The 17,063-nt window shown below is 43.6% G+C and overlaps 1 protein-coding gene and 1 pseudogene across 2 annotated transcripts in view; one reads left to right on the forward strand and one right to left on the reverse strand.

Annotated features, from left to right (window-relative positions):
- The window catches only part of PKIG (cAMP-dependent protein kinase inhibitor gamma), an 83,032-nt gene that overhangs the window by 42,308 nt on the left and 23,661 nt on the right, over window positions 1-17,063 (forward strand). The gene's annotated exons all lie outside the window — the stretch shown is intronic.
- On the reverse strand, window positions 13,799-13,918 carry LOC112471046 (annotated as a pseudogene).

The following is a 17,063-nucleotide window of genomic DNA, read 5'->3' on the forward strand; positions in this document are numbered from 1 at the left end:
AACAAATGAGAGACCAGAATTCAGAGAGGTTAAGTGATTTGCCTGAGGTCACACAGCTAGTAAGTGGAGCCCAAACTGGGATTTGTCTTCAAGTCCAGCTGCTTTCAACATCCATGCTTTAACAGTGTCACGTTAACATATTCTCTCCACTCTGTATCCCCGCTAGCTACTATCTAACCTCTCTGGCCTCCCTGTTTCTGTCATTACCGTCATTTTCCCTTCTAGCTTAGGGTCATCTGTGTTCTGATTTTGGCTGTAGAACTTAATTAGCTATAAATGACCCTAGGCAAGTCACTTTGCCTTACTTTGCTTCCTTTTCTTCTATTAAATGGGAGTATAAGCACTTAAAGGAGATAGTGTTACAGAAAATAGGGACAGTCTAGGCGAAAGTCCCCCAAGCAATGCAGATAGCAGACGTTGTTATGATTTCAGAGCTCAGTAAATATTTGCTGATCTAAGAATGCAGACCAACAATGTGAATTGAAGGCTTCTCTTAGCATTAGAGGAATTTACCAGAACAATCTTTTAGTTGAGTTAATTCCTTAAAGTGATGTTTATAAAAAAAAAAAAAAAAAAATCATGGTTACTGTTTATTAAAGAGCTCTGGGTTTTGTTTTGTTTGAGATATTTTTCTGCAGACACCGAAGGAAATCAAAAAGGAAATAGAAGAGCAGGCTGGTTATTTAAAATGTCACCAGCATGCTGGCCCCTTGTTGCTTTCCTCTGCTTGTGCTCAGTATTCATGTCAGTCATTCCACCTCTTGTTACATTGTAGTTAGTAAGTCCTAGAGCCAAAAAAGAAGTTGGGAGGTGGGGTTAGTCTGACTTATCCCCCACACTAGTGTAGTGATCTGTTTGCTTATTTCCTTAGCCTCATTTCATTTTAACTCACTGTACTGTCTAGTACAACGATCACAGTGCATTTATCTTTATACCTTCAGAATGTGGTGTATTGGATCGCCAACAAATGTTTACAAAGGAATGAATGTTGGCAATGTTCTTTTGTCTCCCGCATAAACTGCAAGCAACGTCCATCAACACTCTTGCGGTTTCCCTAGAGCAGGAGTTCTTGAACTTGGTCAAGAACTGCATACCTGTAATGGATCCACAGATAGCCTTCAGGGGTTCCACAGACCCCTTGGAATTACGTTCATTTGCAGGTATGCATTTTCGAAGAATAGCATCTTAGCTTTCATTACATTCTCAAAGAAATATGTGACCTAAAATGAGTGGGAACCATTGCACAGGCTGTGAAAAGCTTTTCAAAGGTGTGGCGTAATCTAGTCAACTTATTTTCACTCACACAGGTCAATGTGTTCCTTGATCCCACTTGATAAGTAAGCTGTATATAACCCAGGTATGTTTCGTGCTTTAAGATCTACATCAGATCACTTGACCCTTTGTTTCATGCCCTGTAGAAGCCCAGCGTTTTCCTTAAAATTCTGGAGATTCCTTGGGGGCGAAGGTGTGGCTTATGTTCTTCCTGGTTATCTCTGTCTCTTTCTCTGTTTCTCGACCTGCCGGCTCAGAATCGAAACTCAGCAGCCCCTTCCATGGTTTCCATCAAGACCAGAAAGCACTCGTAAGTATTATTTATTGCCAGCTTTGCTGATGGCTTGAGAGTCCCAGGAAGGGGTCAGAAATTCTAGACGTGTGCCATCTTCCCAGCCCCTCGCTCCTGTCCCCTTTTATCCCGCACAGGTTTTCCCTGGAACTCCAGTTCTTTTTTTCTTTATTGTGCAGAGCTACATGGACACCTTAAGCTTTTTTTTTTTTTTTTTTTTTCTGTCATGTGTTTGTGTCTGTCTGTCTGTGTCTGTGTGTCTATGTCTACGAAGACTTTGTCAAATTATTTTAAATGTTGGTGTTTTATTTCTGTTATTTTTTTGCATGGCAGAACCCCCAAACAGGTCAGCAGCCAAAACTGCTTTCCATTTGACAGGAGTCTTTCTCTTTAGAAGGCTGATGTAGGGTTTAAAGAACTTTTCTTTTTTGACTATGTATTTTAACATCGTCTCAAATCTCATGAGGCCGTCTCAAATTCTGTAGGTCTATATTCTTATTGAGCATCTCCTTCACTTCACTGTGAATGTGCCTGTAACACAGGAGGACGGACGGGACCCTCAGCACTTTGAAAGGCTTGTCCTTACATAGAATAAAAGAGGAGGAACATTTTTGTTTTAAGATTTCCTAACTTCCCTCACTGCCCCCCATACACTGAGTCCACTCCTCTGTTTAAGTTCCTACAGTTCTATTTTCTTCCTTCTCTTTTGAAAAATAGTAATATGTTTATTTTTAATGAGATAACATTAATATGCATTTTATGAAAATTAGAACAACATGGAAGTATACAATTTAGTTAATGGCCTCCTGCCCCCTGTAACACCCCTGCTGTCCAGAGATAGCCTTTATTAACTATTTAGTATAGTGATATCGTTTTAGACATATAAATGCACATAAGCAACAACAGTGAAATGTTAGGAGCCAGGAACTGTACATTCTCTCATTAAATCCTCAGAGTCTCTGAGATGGGGGCCTCTGTTTACCAAAAGTAAACTTGAGGCTTGTAGCTAACTGGTGACTTGCCTAAACATATTTTCAATATTTGCTGCTATAAGCAATCTGCAGTAAGTAAAGGCGTATATAACAATGTATTCTTGTCTGATTATCTCTAAGTAATAAATTTCCAAAACTAGAATTGCTTGGTCAGAAAGTATGCACCGTGAAACTTGGGATTCTTTTTGAGAGAGGTGGTTAACACGCCAGTTATGTGTATTCCTACTGTTATGTGTATTCCTACTATTACTTACCGGCCATTCACTAGACTTAAGCTGTGCCTCAGTTAGCTCATTTTAAAAATGAAATCATAATAGAAACCTTGTATAGCTATAAGATTTAATGATGATCCTGTAAAGTTTCTGGCTGTGTCCAGTATACAGGAAGAGAGCAGTATATTAGACAGACCCTACTCTGATAAAGCTGACATTTTATTGGGGTGAGGAGGTAGCAGTGAAAGACAGACAATAAACAAATTAATGGACAAGAAAAATAGCAGTGTCATGCAGACAAAAGAAAGTGATGTGATAGGTAGATGGGTGGTTACCTTAGGTTGGGTGGTTTGGGGAAGTCCTAAAGAGCTGACATTTCAGCTAAGCTCTGAATGAAGAAGATATTCTTTAAATCCCTAGAGGTAGAATTGTAGGGTCAAAGATTACATGCATTAAAAATTTTGGTCAATATAGTATTGACAAATTGACTTGCAAAAAAATTTCTAAAATAATTTACATTCCCTTGGTGTATATACACATGTTTCTTTGACCCTCTCCAGCACTTGTCTTCTGATTTTTAAAAGTAGGTTATTGAAAGCTTATTCAATCCTTTCTGTTCCTTCTCCCTAAATTAACTGTCGAGCATCACCCCCCACACTATAGACCTTTCTTCTCACTTGCTGCTTTTTCTTTCTATGCTAGTTCCTGTCAGCATCGTGCGACAGGACTGGAAGTCTCCAACAATTTAACCAGTGTACACGACGATTAACAACACCCCTTCAGAAATTAGGCCATAGTGCCTGGCTCGGGAGCTGGCTGATCAGCATTGCTTTTGCTAGAAAAACAGGCAGCTTTTAGAGGTAGGCTGGTTTTTGCAAACGGATTTGTTGGCAGGGGTACGTAATACCTTCTGTGAGTTAAAACTGCAGAAGGCTCTGCACATCTTTTTGTTACAGTCAAACCTCTCTCCTGTTTGGCATGCAGTGGGGAGAGGGGACATTGCTGAGCATAGGACACTGCAACTGTTTCTGCCCCAGAATCGGTGGGTAATGATGACATTTGTTTGGAATGTGTGTGTGATTATTCGATGTCATTTGATTAAATGATGTCATTTGTTTGGAATGCGTATGTGATTATATTGTTTGTGGATCTGTTCTGTAAAGCCTTTTATCATCCTATGAAAACTGTCATAACAAACATTCTCTTCACAGATCTTGAGCAGGGTTCAGCATCATTACATGTTTAGTACATGTTAAAATAGAGACCTCATTCAGGTGCTGTTAGTATTTCAGTTGTATTTTTTATAGAATACACATGTATTAAAGTTTAATCTTCGATTCAAGTGTTAAGGAAAATGACACTATGTAGTTTAGACTTGTAGACAAATGGATTAGAAGTCACTTGTTCTTAATATGTGGTTTCTTTTTATAATCTTTTTTCAATTTAGCAACTTAAATAAAACATCCCGAGGGCAACATGTGTTAGGGAGCGGGTGTGGGGAACGAATGTGTTTGGTGAAATTGTCCAGGAGCAGAGCATCGCTCACTTAAAGCTCAGAAATTTGTCATCCAAATATGTGCAGATTGCTGGTGCTATTAATAGTTCCAACTCAAGTAAACAGCTTCTTCCCCCTCGTTGCTGCTTGGCCATTGTTCAGATGCCAGGACAGCCCAGGGAGCAGCATCTCACACCAGGCTCATGGAACTCATGCCCATATCCTGGACTGCTTCCCTCCCAGGCAGAGCCGTTGGCTACCTCAGGCTTGAGGTAACCAGGGGCCAGACATTCAGGCCCTTCAGTTCCCCACTTTTAGCTCCACCCCTACACAGCCTGTTGTACAGCTTTACAAACGTGCCTCTGCTCTAGAGTAGCAGGATCTAAGATTCCTGGCAACTATAAAAAGCCGTGGGCCACATGGCCATTGACAGAAGTAGATTTAGGAGATAGACATTCTCTTTTCAGGGCAGAAGCACGCATGGCTCATTCCTTTCTTTTGGGGCCAAGAAGAGTGGCAGTGGTTGTAGGAAGTGCTGCAAGCTGCCTATGCCAGCAGCCGATCTGCAGGCAGGCAGGCACTGACATTTTGAGAGCCCCTTTGGGGACTCAAACAAAATGCTGACATTAGACAACTGAGGACATTCCATGGTTTATTACCATATTTCCTTTGGAAAAAATAAGTCTCTTAAATTCCTGTTTCATCTGCATTCGTTAACAATGACTCTTATGTCAGATGCCCATGAGGAAGTTACGAATAACTTGACATTTTGTTATTGAGGGGATGGGTGATAAGGGATGAAAGATTCTTGGGCATGTTACCTAACTTTTCCTACCTTTAGTTTCTTCTCTGTCAAGTGAGGATAATCTTGCCTCTCCTGTTTCATGGAGTTGATGAGGAAGGCTATATAAAAGTACGTTTTGGACTGTATGGAACCAGTAGACTGTAAAGGAGAAAAGTAAGGTTGCGGAAAGAGTCCCCCAAGCCTGGCCAACTTTGTGACCCCAAGCAAATGGCTAATGTCTCTCAGCCTCAGTTTTTTCATCTGTAAAATGGGAATATTAGTACCTCCCTTGCAGGAGTATTGCACATATTAGAAATAACAAATATAAAGCACCGACAAATGGTAGACAATAGTTAAGTAGCAATAATAGTTATTGTCACATTTAATGTGGAGATATTCATCCTGAGTAGTTTAGTATTTTTCACCCGGAGTAACAAAACCAGTTTGTCGATGTCGGAATCAGCAAAAGGCCCTGCGAAAAGCTGACAGCAGTAACTGTTAATAATAGATAACTTTTTTAAAAAATAAAAGTAATACATGAACATCATTAAAAAATTTAAATACAAAAAAGCTTCTCCTGCTTACTCCTTCACCCCGAGGCAGCCATTTAATTTTTCTGCTGTTAGCTCTTCTGGGGGTTACCTCCATTTCGTTAAATAATACTGCCTTCATTTCTTTTTTATTTTTTAAATTAATTCCGTTATTGTCAGAATGACAAATGCACATAATGTTCTTTTTAAGGTCAAATATCATTAAAAACTTACACTAAAAAACAGCCGTCCCCTGCCCCCTCCCCTTCTTTCCCTTCCCTCCTGTTTTGTTCCCAAGAGTATATACTTTTGATCCTGTTAGCTGTTTGTTCTAGTATTTTTCTTTCTGTAGTTTAAATAACATGCTTCGATAGCTGTCTCTCGCTCTTTAAACTTTTTTAATGTGGAAATTTTCAAACATATGCAGAAGCCATTGCCCAGCTTCTAGAATCAATTCCAGCCTTAGTTCATTGATGCCTGCAGCCATTTTTCCCCCTACCGTTAGATAACAGAGTTCATTGCATTAGTAACTACTTTAGCATGTATCTCTAAGAGAATAAGGACTCCTATACACATACACGTACACATACATATACGTACACACACTACTATACATTTTATATATATATATGTACACTACTCTCACCACACATAAATAATGATCCCTTATTAGTAGTAATTAGCTCAAGTATTTTTCGTTCGGCTCAGAATCTCACCAGGACCACACACGACCACAATGCTCTTTCTTTTCTTTGCCAGTTTTAGGTGTTACCTGTTGACCTCCTGGGGTGGCATGTGAGGCTTTAGCTTTTCTGTAAATAGCACAGCCCCATTCACACTTCTCCTTACCCTTCTCTCCCAGCATCACACCTTTTTTTTTTTTTTTTAATCGAGTCAGCATTCGATGTTTTAACAGTGTTATGGCATGGGAGATATCGTTTACTGCTGAGCCAGTAATGTTCTCATTTTTCCTTTCTGTCTAACTGTGTTTCCTGGACTTAATACTAGCTGCTGCTTTAATATACTCAGTTTTCCTTAATTCTTTCCACGCTTTCCCATAGACTTTCAATACAGTGTTCAGCAAAGCTGTCAAGGAATCTGTCGGTTTTGTTTTCCTGGCGCCTTCCACCCCCCTTCCCGTCCTCAGACTGGGCTCTCTAGGCCTGCGGGTCCGCCAGGTCCCGGAGCTACCCTCATCATCATCCTCGGTGATCCTTTTACCTCTCTTGTTAGATCCCTGTTTTTAAGATCTTCTGAATTTAAACACTCGTTTAGGCGAAGGAATTTACTGAGAAAACAGTGCATGAGAGATAAATTGTTCTAAGTTCTCACATGTCTGCAAATGTCCTTATTGCCCAGCTGAGTATAAATTCTAGGTCCCAAGTCATTTTCCTTGTAGAAGTTTCCCTTAGAAAGTATCGCTCCATCGTCTTCAGGCCCCCCAGATTGCTGGTAAGAAATGATTCTTTTCTTTTGAAACAGTTTAGTTGTCTCTCCAGAAAGTCATAGGATTTTTTCCTTCTTCATTCTGAAAGGTTAGGAAACTATATGTAGGTATGGTTTCTTTTCCTCCTCCTCAGCACTTCTAAAACTTTTCAGTTGGAAGATGCAGTCTTTCTTCAGCTCTGGGAAATTTTCCACATGATTTCTTAGATAATTTCCTATTGTCTTTTTTTCCTTTTCTGTTCTTTTTCTGGAATTCCCACTTAGTCTGATGTGAACTTCCTGGATTGTTATTCTTTGTCCTGTGAATTTTTACCCCCTATATTTTGAAAGATTGACTTTTCTTATTTTCTAGTCATATTGTTAATTTGTTTATTGTTAATTTAACTATTCATATGGTTAATTTCCAAGAACCCAGTTTTGTCAGCTTCTGTTATGTTTTATGGACATAGTATCTTCAGAATTCCTGAAGATAGAACTTTTTAAAAAGCTTCTCATTTGTCCGAATTTCCTTTTTCATTATAGGGTTCATTTTCTCTTTATTCATTGGTTTTCCTCAGATGCTCTGTGATGGTTGTTTGTTTGTTTGTTTCTTTGCCATTTGTAATTAATAATAAAAGACTTCTTTTAGGAGACAGGCTTGGCTTCCCCTGGAATTGGTTGTCTGTTTGCCCTGTAGTCTTCACCACCCGCAGGTTGAATGGGTGTACTTCACTTTAGGGCACCTGGGCAGCAGTTAGACTGAGGGCCCTTGAAAGGGCAGAATAGGATGCCTGGTCTGTAACTAGAAGCCCTGTATGGGCCCAGGCAGATCTTTCTGTTCACTTAAAGAGCCCTCCAGTGTTTGCCTGAGGATCTGCAGAGCTTTCTGACCTGTGAAAGGTGGGAGCGGGGTAGGGAGCTGACTGTGCAAGAAGGAAAGCCTGGTTTGCAGTTTAAAAGACATGATGCCTTTTTAAAGCATGCTGTTGCTTTACCTCAATTTACCAAGCTATTGCTTGGACTACCCAAGGGTTTAGAAAATATTTAGAAAATATTTATTGAGTTTCCTGTTCTGTAGCAGTGAACAAGGGAGACAAGTTTTGGTCTCATGGAGCTTGTAGTCTGGCAGGGAAACGTGTACTTACAATAACGTATGCTGAGGGTTATGAGAGGAGAAATAGAGGGTGCCATAGGACCCATACGGCAGGGGGAGCCTAACTTGGCCCAGGTGGAAGGCCTCCCTAAGGAAGTGATGTTTAATCTGCGATCTGATGGCTGAGTACGATGTCAGAGTTCAGTGGCAAGTGGCAAAGTGCAGTGGCAAGGGAGAGCCTGGAACCTACAGCAGGTCTTCCTACTGCGAGGGCACCGGGTTGTGCAGTCGGGAGATGTCCTGCGTTTTCTGGGTCTGGCATTCCTCAACTGGAAGATGAGGTGATCACATGCTCTTTTCAGCTGTAAACATCAACGAGACTAAGATTGTTGAAAATTAACTCAAGAGTGAAGATCCATCTTTACCATAACTGCCCCGATCTGAACCCTATGTCTAGCTGGTGGAAAGCGGGTCTTGAGAAGGCTGAAGAAAGGCCAGGAGGGGCAGTGTGGTATCCTGCAACCCCCCTGTCCATTTTCCAGGTGCACACTCATGGCCATCAGGCTTCCCTCCGCCAGCTCTTCTGACACATCAGCAGTAGTCTGAGGGGGACCGGGAAGTAGAGCCTCAGAAAACCCACCCTGTAGGAAAGCAGCCAGGTGTACTCTCAAAGAAACAAACAAACAAAAATCGAGCCTTCCTTTGTCACTTTTTGTGGGGTTGACTCCCCCCCGCCCCCGCCCCCGCAATGACTTAAGTGTCTGATTTCAAAATATTGTTGAGTGTAGGTGTGATTCTTTATACGTCTGTACCAGAGGTGGTTAACTGGTTATTTCTGGGTGATAGGATGATGGATGATTTTCCTCTCTTTTTTCCGGTTCTTTTTGTATTTTACTTTTAAAAAAAAAAAAAAATCAATTAAGATTATGTTAGAATATTATCTGGCATATGGTAAACATTTGATAAAAGTTTTGTTTGTGTTTATGGGTTTTTTATTTTAAAAAGTGCCTCATGTACAGAATGCTTGTGAATTGGACATGGATCTTTTTCTTAAGAAACTCAAATTCTAGCTGAATAAGATCTACCCAGAAACAAATATGCCTCAAAGAGACTAGGATAAGTTTCTTGAGAAACAGATAAAGTAGTAAGGAAATTCAGAGGAGGAAGAGACCCCTTTTAGACTGGGAGTGAGGAGGTGGGGATTGAGGGCGGCTTGTGGCAAAGGGGCTGTCAGCCCTTCCGGCCAGCTCCGCACTCTGAAGCAGCCGCCAGCTTCCTTTCTCCTCACGTGGAGCCCAAAGTGTTGGTTGTGAAGAATCACCGAGTCTCCTGCAGGGAAACCCTTTAAGAGGCAGTAAAGTAAGGGACTTAAAATACAGGCCGCTCCACAGACTGTCCTGGCTTGGAGCATGGGCTCTGTTACTTTGTAGATCGGTGAGTCTCTGTATATGTCAGTTTCTACATTTGTAAGATGAGAATATTAGTAATACCTCCTGCGTCTGACTACTGCAAGGATGATATAAAGTGGTATTTATAGAGTACTCAGCACCAAGCATGGCCCCAGTGCACAAAGTATATCTGCCATTGTCAGAAGACAAAGTGAGCTGGTGTTGTCCATGGATTGTATCACAATGAACAGTTATTCAGTCTGCAAAGCAAGTGATACAAAGTACAAGTTGTAGAAGAAATCCGTATCTGTTTTTATGAATGGGCTCCTTACTATTATTTTCACTCACATAATAGAACACGCATGAGTCAAAGCACTAAGGGCGATGTCAGTAAACTGACCTGTCAAGAGCCCAGCTTCATTTCCTGCTGTTACTGGGCTTCTGGAATAAAGTCATAGCCAAACGATGGCCCCGGCCTCCAGCCCATCCAAGCTGAGTGTCATTGCTGAGGTCCACACCTGACAGCTCTGAGGGCTTCTGTTCCTTACTCATCCTGATGGCCTAGGGGAATACTGGACCCTTTTCTGGCTTCCTGACAGTCATGACCTTTATTCATTCATTGTCACATCATCCTCAGGGCAGCAGATGGTAAAACTGAGTCAGAATTAGAAAATAATGTCTTCACTATTAGAATAGCGCAGCTTATTCTTGCAAGTATTTTTCAACTTGTAGTATGTGCCAGGCACTTATCCACATAAGAACTTTGCAGGATAAATACTATTATCCTTGTTTTACTTTGAGAGACCAAGGCACAAAGAAGTTAGCTTAGCTCATTTTTCTAAGTGGGGATGATCCCATTGAAAAATAAGGGCCAGGCTTGGTGAAATAACCATTTTTTGAGAAGTAGCACTGGCATATGTGCTGGCCTAAGAAGGAGTCCAAAGACTCAGTTTCCAGATCTGGCCCTTTCCTCTTGAGCTGTGTGGCCCTTGGGCACGTCACTTAACTTTTCTGTGTTTTATTTTCCTGTTCAGGAAAAGGAGATTAATAATGCAGCCCCCTACATACCTAATTCTCCTGATGCGAGAATGCAGTGAGATTAGGTACAAAAATGAGAGGCACCACCTACCAACACTCAGGATGTGCCAGATAACTTCAGCTACGTTGCATGCGTTATTCTCACAGCCCTGAAATGGAGGCCGAGGATCACGTTCTACAGTTAAAAACACAACAGAACAAATTGAAGTTCAGAGAAGTTAAGTCAAACAGGACTCAGATCCGCATCTCTGGCTCCCAAATTGATGCCCCTAATCACTCCATCCGTTGCATTGCTTTCCCCTGGACTCAGAAGTAGGGAGGTTTTGCATGTCTCTCCCATCAAGCACTCTACAAATACAAGAGATTATTATTATCTCTTGTAAGCACTACTGTTCTGTGTTAGTCCCTAAGGACAGTTAAAGTCTCTTGCTTCTTTATCTTATCTAGCAGTTTATGCTGCCTCTTCCAGTGTCCCCCAGGACTTGTTTAGTGAATTCTTTCGGGTTTTCTCCCAGAGAAACAGGCTCCACCATGTAGGAGGTCGAAGGAGCCAGGCTGAGCCTGACCTCTTGAGTAGGGGCCTCTGACTCCTCTCACCTTCAAGCATGTAGTTAATCAGCTTGTAGTAAAATTCCTTATGTTGCATTCATTAAACGCCTCAGTCACTGAATTACAGAAGTGGAAGACACCAAAGCCATCATCTTATTTGATCCAGGGAGAGAGGTGACTTGCTTAAGGCCATGCATTCAGTTAGCTGCGTGACCGAGATCAGAACCCAGTTCCCCAGGCAACATACCAGTGCTCTTTACGAGCCTTTCATGTGGGCACGTGTCATCTCCCGTGAAGGACAAGCTCACACAAGCACTGTACCTAGCGTACCTTTAAGAAACTATGGAGAAATTAAACAGCTTGGAAAATTGAACAGGAAGAGAGATGGAGAGTAGGTGGGGGAGCAGATCTCCACTCCAGCCTAGTATATTATACACCAGAGAAGTGAATTAAAACACAGCAAAGCAAACCAGATAGCCCACAGTCAGCAGTGACTAAGAGGTAAAGGGACTTTGCGGGGAGCCCTGGCCCAGTGAGTGCATAGGAAGCCTTTTGTCAGTAAGGCAGCGGTGTTGAAAATTGAAGGAAGGATGTTAGGCAAATGTGACAGCCCGGGATGCAGTTACAGCCCCCTGGCTCATTGTCCAAAGGAAATGGATCTCTCCTGTGGACGGCGAGGTGGAAACTGAGCAAGGGAGCTGAGTGGTTGACATCATCAGACTGAGCATTGGGTTACAACAAATGGGGACTTACTTGGCCCGAGACATGGGAAACACCCACTAAAACCTCGAAGTGCATTTCATTTAGAAAACACAGAGAGACGGAGAGGGAGAGAGAGGGCAGGAGAGAATCAATCCTGCCTGGTCTGCTTGATCTGGCTTACCCTCAAAAGGGAGGTGTTTTGAATCCTGGCTTCTTAAATTCAGCCTTCTCTTCTGTCGGAGGACCCCTGGACTGTGAAGATATTCTTTGCTCTTGTAAGTAGAACTCCATCCTCCCACGCCCAGGGAGAAGCAGGGCTCAGAGGCAGAGCTCTTTGTAGAGCCTGCTTTCTAGCCTGTTGATCACACAGTGTCTATTTTTATATTATGATACATTGTTACTCTGAAAATTATGGCTTTGTCTGAAACTCTCTAGGGCTGGAATCTGAGCCTCAAGTCTCACAGATGGGCTCCATTCAAATGCTGTTTTACTTTTTTTCCCAAAGAACTTTGGCACAGTATCTAGAGGTTTAAAAGCAGCTCCTTGGGCCAAATATAGGTGAAGAAATAACTCCTCCCTTAGCGATTGTGTTTGTAAAATCCTTTCTTTTTTTCTGATTACAAAGGTGTTGTAAAAAAAATTTAAACATTCTAGAGAGAAATGTCTCTCAGAGTGAAAATTCCCAACAGTTTTCCCCTTCATACAGTGGAGACTTACCCTCAGACAGATGTAACATCGATATTTTAAATTTAAGGTACAGGTATGATTAGATTTCATGAAGTTATCTCATCACATATGCCCCAGAGCTGCTGTAACTGTGTGGAGAACTCCAAGGTGGAAAGAAGCGTTAGAAATCTTTAACTTTGGCTTTGTGATATTGTTATTGCTTCCTTTTAAAAAAAGTTGCCGTTTATACCTAAAAAATAAACAGAGTATGTAAGCCCATGGGCATTTTATTCATTGGGTCTGTTTTCAGGATTTTAAACCTACTCAGCCACCCTCTGTGCAGAGGGAAGGGAGGGGCCTTGCTGTCTCAGGCCCTCCCCAAGGGTGCCTGAGCGGAGGATTCTCAGGTGGCTTGAAATACATGGCTGCTGTGTGTCACCCACTTCCCTGGCCAGCAGGTAAAAATAATTGAAGAATCGCAGTGAGAGGAGAAAGACTTCAGCTTTAAAAAACAAAGAGCCACTCTGTGTTAGAAGGGCCACCCAAGGGAGCCCTGCGAGGCTGAGCAAGGGTTTCACACTGTCTGGGCTTCAGTTTACTCATTTGTATGTAAATGAGGGGCTGAAACTAGATGATCACTATATATTTCCAAATTCAACTTGAAATAAACCATCGGTTTTTCTTTCCGCTTTGAGAACCCTTAGTGCTTGAGAAGCAAAGGGCCCTTGGTTTTCCATTTCCCAGAGTCAGAGTGCCTAAACACTGGTACCTCTAGGAGAGTTAAAAGAGGACGTAAGACAGGCACCATTAAGTTACTTCTGAGTGTTTACGGTTTCATCAGGTTTGGTGTTCCTGAAGAAAGAGAAAGTTTCGGCGTGATGATGATGTGTGTGTGTGTGCGCGCGCGCGCGCGTGCTTGTGTGCGTGTGCACACACAATGGGGAGGCAGGAGGAAAAGGATTAATGTGATTGGGCATCTCCTAGGTGTCATGACTCCTGCGTGGGGTGCTCCTCCCCGTAGGTAACCCGAGGTAGTCGGTATCACCCCCCAACTCCACTGGCTGAGGCTGAGTCTCCACTGTGTGCCCCCTTGTCAGCCCAGACTCATTCTGAGTGTTCACCAGAACTACACTTACGGAATTGCATAACTTCGGGTCCCCGTGTCTGTACGCATCCTCTCGTGAGTCAGTCTCGTCCGTCACTGTACCCCATTGCCTGGTAGAAAGCCTAACACATAGGTACAGAGGACACACATCATACCGAATTTTAACTTAAAGCCCAACGTCCTAGTTTCTAGCTTGGTGAAAGAGAGGGCGAAGAGGAGGGGAAATCTCTCTCTCTCCCTCTCTTTTTTTTTTTACATCTACAGCACCTGGTCTTCCTAAGTGGTCTTCCATCCCAGTACTGACCAAGGCCCGACCCTGCTTAGCTTCCGAGATCAGACGAGATCGGGCACGTTCAGGGTGGCATGGCCGTAGACAGAAATCTCTATTTGCCTCACTTCCTGCTCCATTTCATCTAGACATGGCCTCCCCTGCTGCTGGGGAAGGATGACGTGAGCCAAAGTACAAAGAGAAGCGATAGTTGTCAGATCTTGGATTTCGAGTCGCAGAGGTTCCAGGTCTTGGCAGTTTAAGGGATCTTTATCCTTAAGGCCGTCGGAGACCCTAACTCTGAGTAAGAGGCAGCATTTAAAAACTCTTTGCTTGAGTTGAGATCTTGGTTACCAGGAGGGTTCGCAAAGCCCTATGGCCTATCAGGAACTGTGGGCGTCCCCCGCAGCTCAGCCCTTTGAAGGTGGACTGTTTGCTGCCATGGGCGAGGGCACGGGCAGCAGGAAGGCCAGGTCTCCACCTCCCCCCAGCCCCCCAGGGTGATAATGAGGAGGTATACTCTGGAAGTAAGTACCCAGTCCTTGTTCCTGTTTGGGGTGCGGGGAATGGAAATGTGGGTGGCCTCGTGCCCTTCAGTCCAGGCCACCATCAGGAACCAGACGGGGGTGGCTTTGGTTTCTCCTTCTGTGCCATCAGAGTCAGCACAGTTATCAGTGTGCTTTTCCTCATATATCCCACCTGCCCCCCGGCAGTGAACTTAGGGCCTCTTGGGAGAAGAGGTAGGTCGCGGAAGAGACTACTATGTCCCAAGCTCTTGTTTGTCTTTTGTATCTTCCTAAAATACATGTCACACACAGGGCTGAGCGTCTTGCGTATGTCCGTTCCTTTTCATCTTCACCGCAGTGATGTGAGGCAGAGATTATCTCCATTTTATACGCAAAAGGCACAGAGCAGTGAAGTGACTTGCCCAAGGTGATAGAGCTGCATTTCCTCTTGAGAACTGGCTTTCCCGAATCCTTTGAACTGTACTGCCTTTTCCCTATCACCTTCCCAGATCTCAGTTTCTCCCTCGATAAAACGAGGAAGCCTGACCTAGAGTCAGAAGTCCAAGGGGTCAGGCTTTTCGTTTTTATTTGAATTTGAATGCCTTTAGGCAGTGCGTTCTCCCTTTTGTTACCAACCGTACCCTTCCCTTGCGCAGTCTGTAGCTCTCTCTGGTCTCCTGTCTCTCCCTTGGCTGCCCCTGGACTGGTTGGTGTCTATAGTCCCTGTCACTTAAGACAATTTTGGGTTCAATGAGAAGTTGGCGAGGATAGAAGTAAAATTTCTGCCCTCACCACCTCCTCACTGAGCCATTCCGGACAGATCGGTTCCCCTCACAGAGCCTGCTTCCCTTGTGGGGGGGGGGCACAGTTGTATCTGCCTCAGAGAGGTCTTTGTGGGGTGGGGGGGGGCACAGTTGTATCTGCCTCAGAGAGGTACCATGAGAATGAAATAGGTTAAAGCTTTAACGCACTTAGCTGGCATGCAAATACACGCTCGCGATGAGCTGCTTTATGGTTTCCAGAGAGAACGTTGGCCAATGTACATAGGCACCTGACTCCTCAGTCACAGGATGATATTTGTATGAGGAATCTGAAGTTATCTCTGACCTCAGCTGTGCTGCAGCCTCCTGTCATGGGCCCTGGAGCTGCCACACTGGCCCTTCAAGGCCAGCCTCAGTGCTGCTGCCTGTTGCCCAGTCAGGTGCTGAGGCCAAAAGCAGACGTGGGTGCTGTTCTCCCGGGACCAGACGACCCCGGCCCACCTGCTTAAGGAAGAAGCTGGTGGCAGGTGTTACTTTATGAGTGTGACAAGAAGCCGAGGCGCCCAGTTAGCTCTGCTGAGTGTTTTCACAAGGGGCCAGAAGTAATTCCTAAGTGGAGACAGACATGGAAAATCTAAAGTTCTTGGAAACAAATCATTAATCATGACTCAAGGCTGAGCTCACTGCCTCCTGGAAGTCTTTCACAAATGCCTTATGAAAACTTTGCGTACTGCTCCTTCAAAGAGTGCTTTCTGTAGAAGTTGCAATCAGCTGAGATGCTGAATGACTCTGAATTGCAGATTAAAATGCATCCGCTCTCATTGGAGGAAGCAAGCATTTCCTAACTTTATTTACAAGGAGTCTCTTTAATCTTCCAAGAAATTACTGATGTTCAACTTGATTTTCCTGAATTGAAATTGAATAATGGACCTGCAGGGCACTCAGGAAATGAAGTATTTGGTAGCTAATGCATTCTCATTATGTCCCAAGGACAGAGGTCAGTCAGTCGGGTTTTTAGTGCTTTATAGGTGTGGTCTCTGATGTTTAACAGACTGTACCAGAGGGCCAACTGGTACTAAGCACGAGGCTAGAGGGAAGGCTGATTAAGAGCCTGTGGTCTTGTGGAGTTCTCTCAGTACATTGAGGAAGACAGGCAGGTGCATGAATCATGACAGTAGCTCAGTGGACGGGGGTCCTGACCTTGAACTGGGCTGATTACTCCCAAGCCTTCCCTCCATTCCCTCACTCTCCGAGCTTGGCCAGCATTCGCATTAGGGAGCATGAGAGCTGGCCCCGCTGAAGCATTTACTCCTGGCACCTAGCTATCCCACGTGGCTTCAGACAAAGAAAGGAAATACCTTCACAAATGTAGGGGCCCCACCTTCGAGGACTCTGAATCTGCAATTCCAAGTTTTAAGTGAGGAAACATAGGAATGGCTGATTTCGTAATTTAAAATCACCACTGAGTTTTCTGTTGGTTTGTTTTTATAGCATTTATTGTGCCCCCCCCCTTTATTTTTAGGTTACAAAATTAGAACATGTTCATGGAGGGAAAGCTCTAGACAGTACAGAAAAACAGGCTTAAGTCATTACCCACTGATTATATTTCTCTGAGTTTTTAATAAAGCGTGGCTAGGTTGAAGTGGATGAACTTTTTTAAGTCTCTGATACACATTTCCAGTCAGGCACCAGAAAATGTCTGCCCATGTAAGCTCCCATGAGCATGCTTGTGCCCACCCCCCGCACCGTCACCCTCCCACTACCACTGCATTTTAAGTTTACTAATTTAATTTCTCCCTGGGCAGAGTCTGTTTGCCTATCTCAAAGGTGCTCGTGCTCTGTGCTACAGGCCCCTGGGTAGAAGCAACCACTTATCTGTGGTGGGTTAGAGGCCACAGCCTTCCTTTGTACTTTCCGGTGTGTCTACAGGGGATTCATCCACCTCGAGAACCCTTTCCGTGTTGGGCGTTATGCAAGATGCTCTG

Source organism: Pteropus alecto, unplaced genomic scaffold (assembly GCF_000325575.1).
Source record: "Pteropus alecto unplaced genomic scaffold, ASM32557v1 scaffold45, whole genome shotgun sequence".
NCBI classification, from domain to species: domain Eukaryota; kingdom Metazoa; phylum Chordata; class Mammalia; order Chiroptera; family Pteropodidae; genus Pteropus; species Pteropus alecto.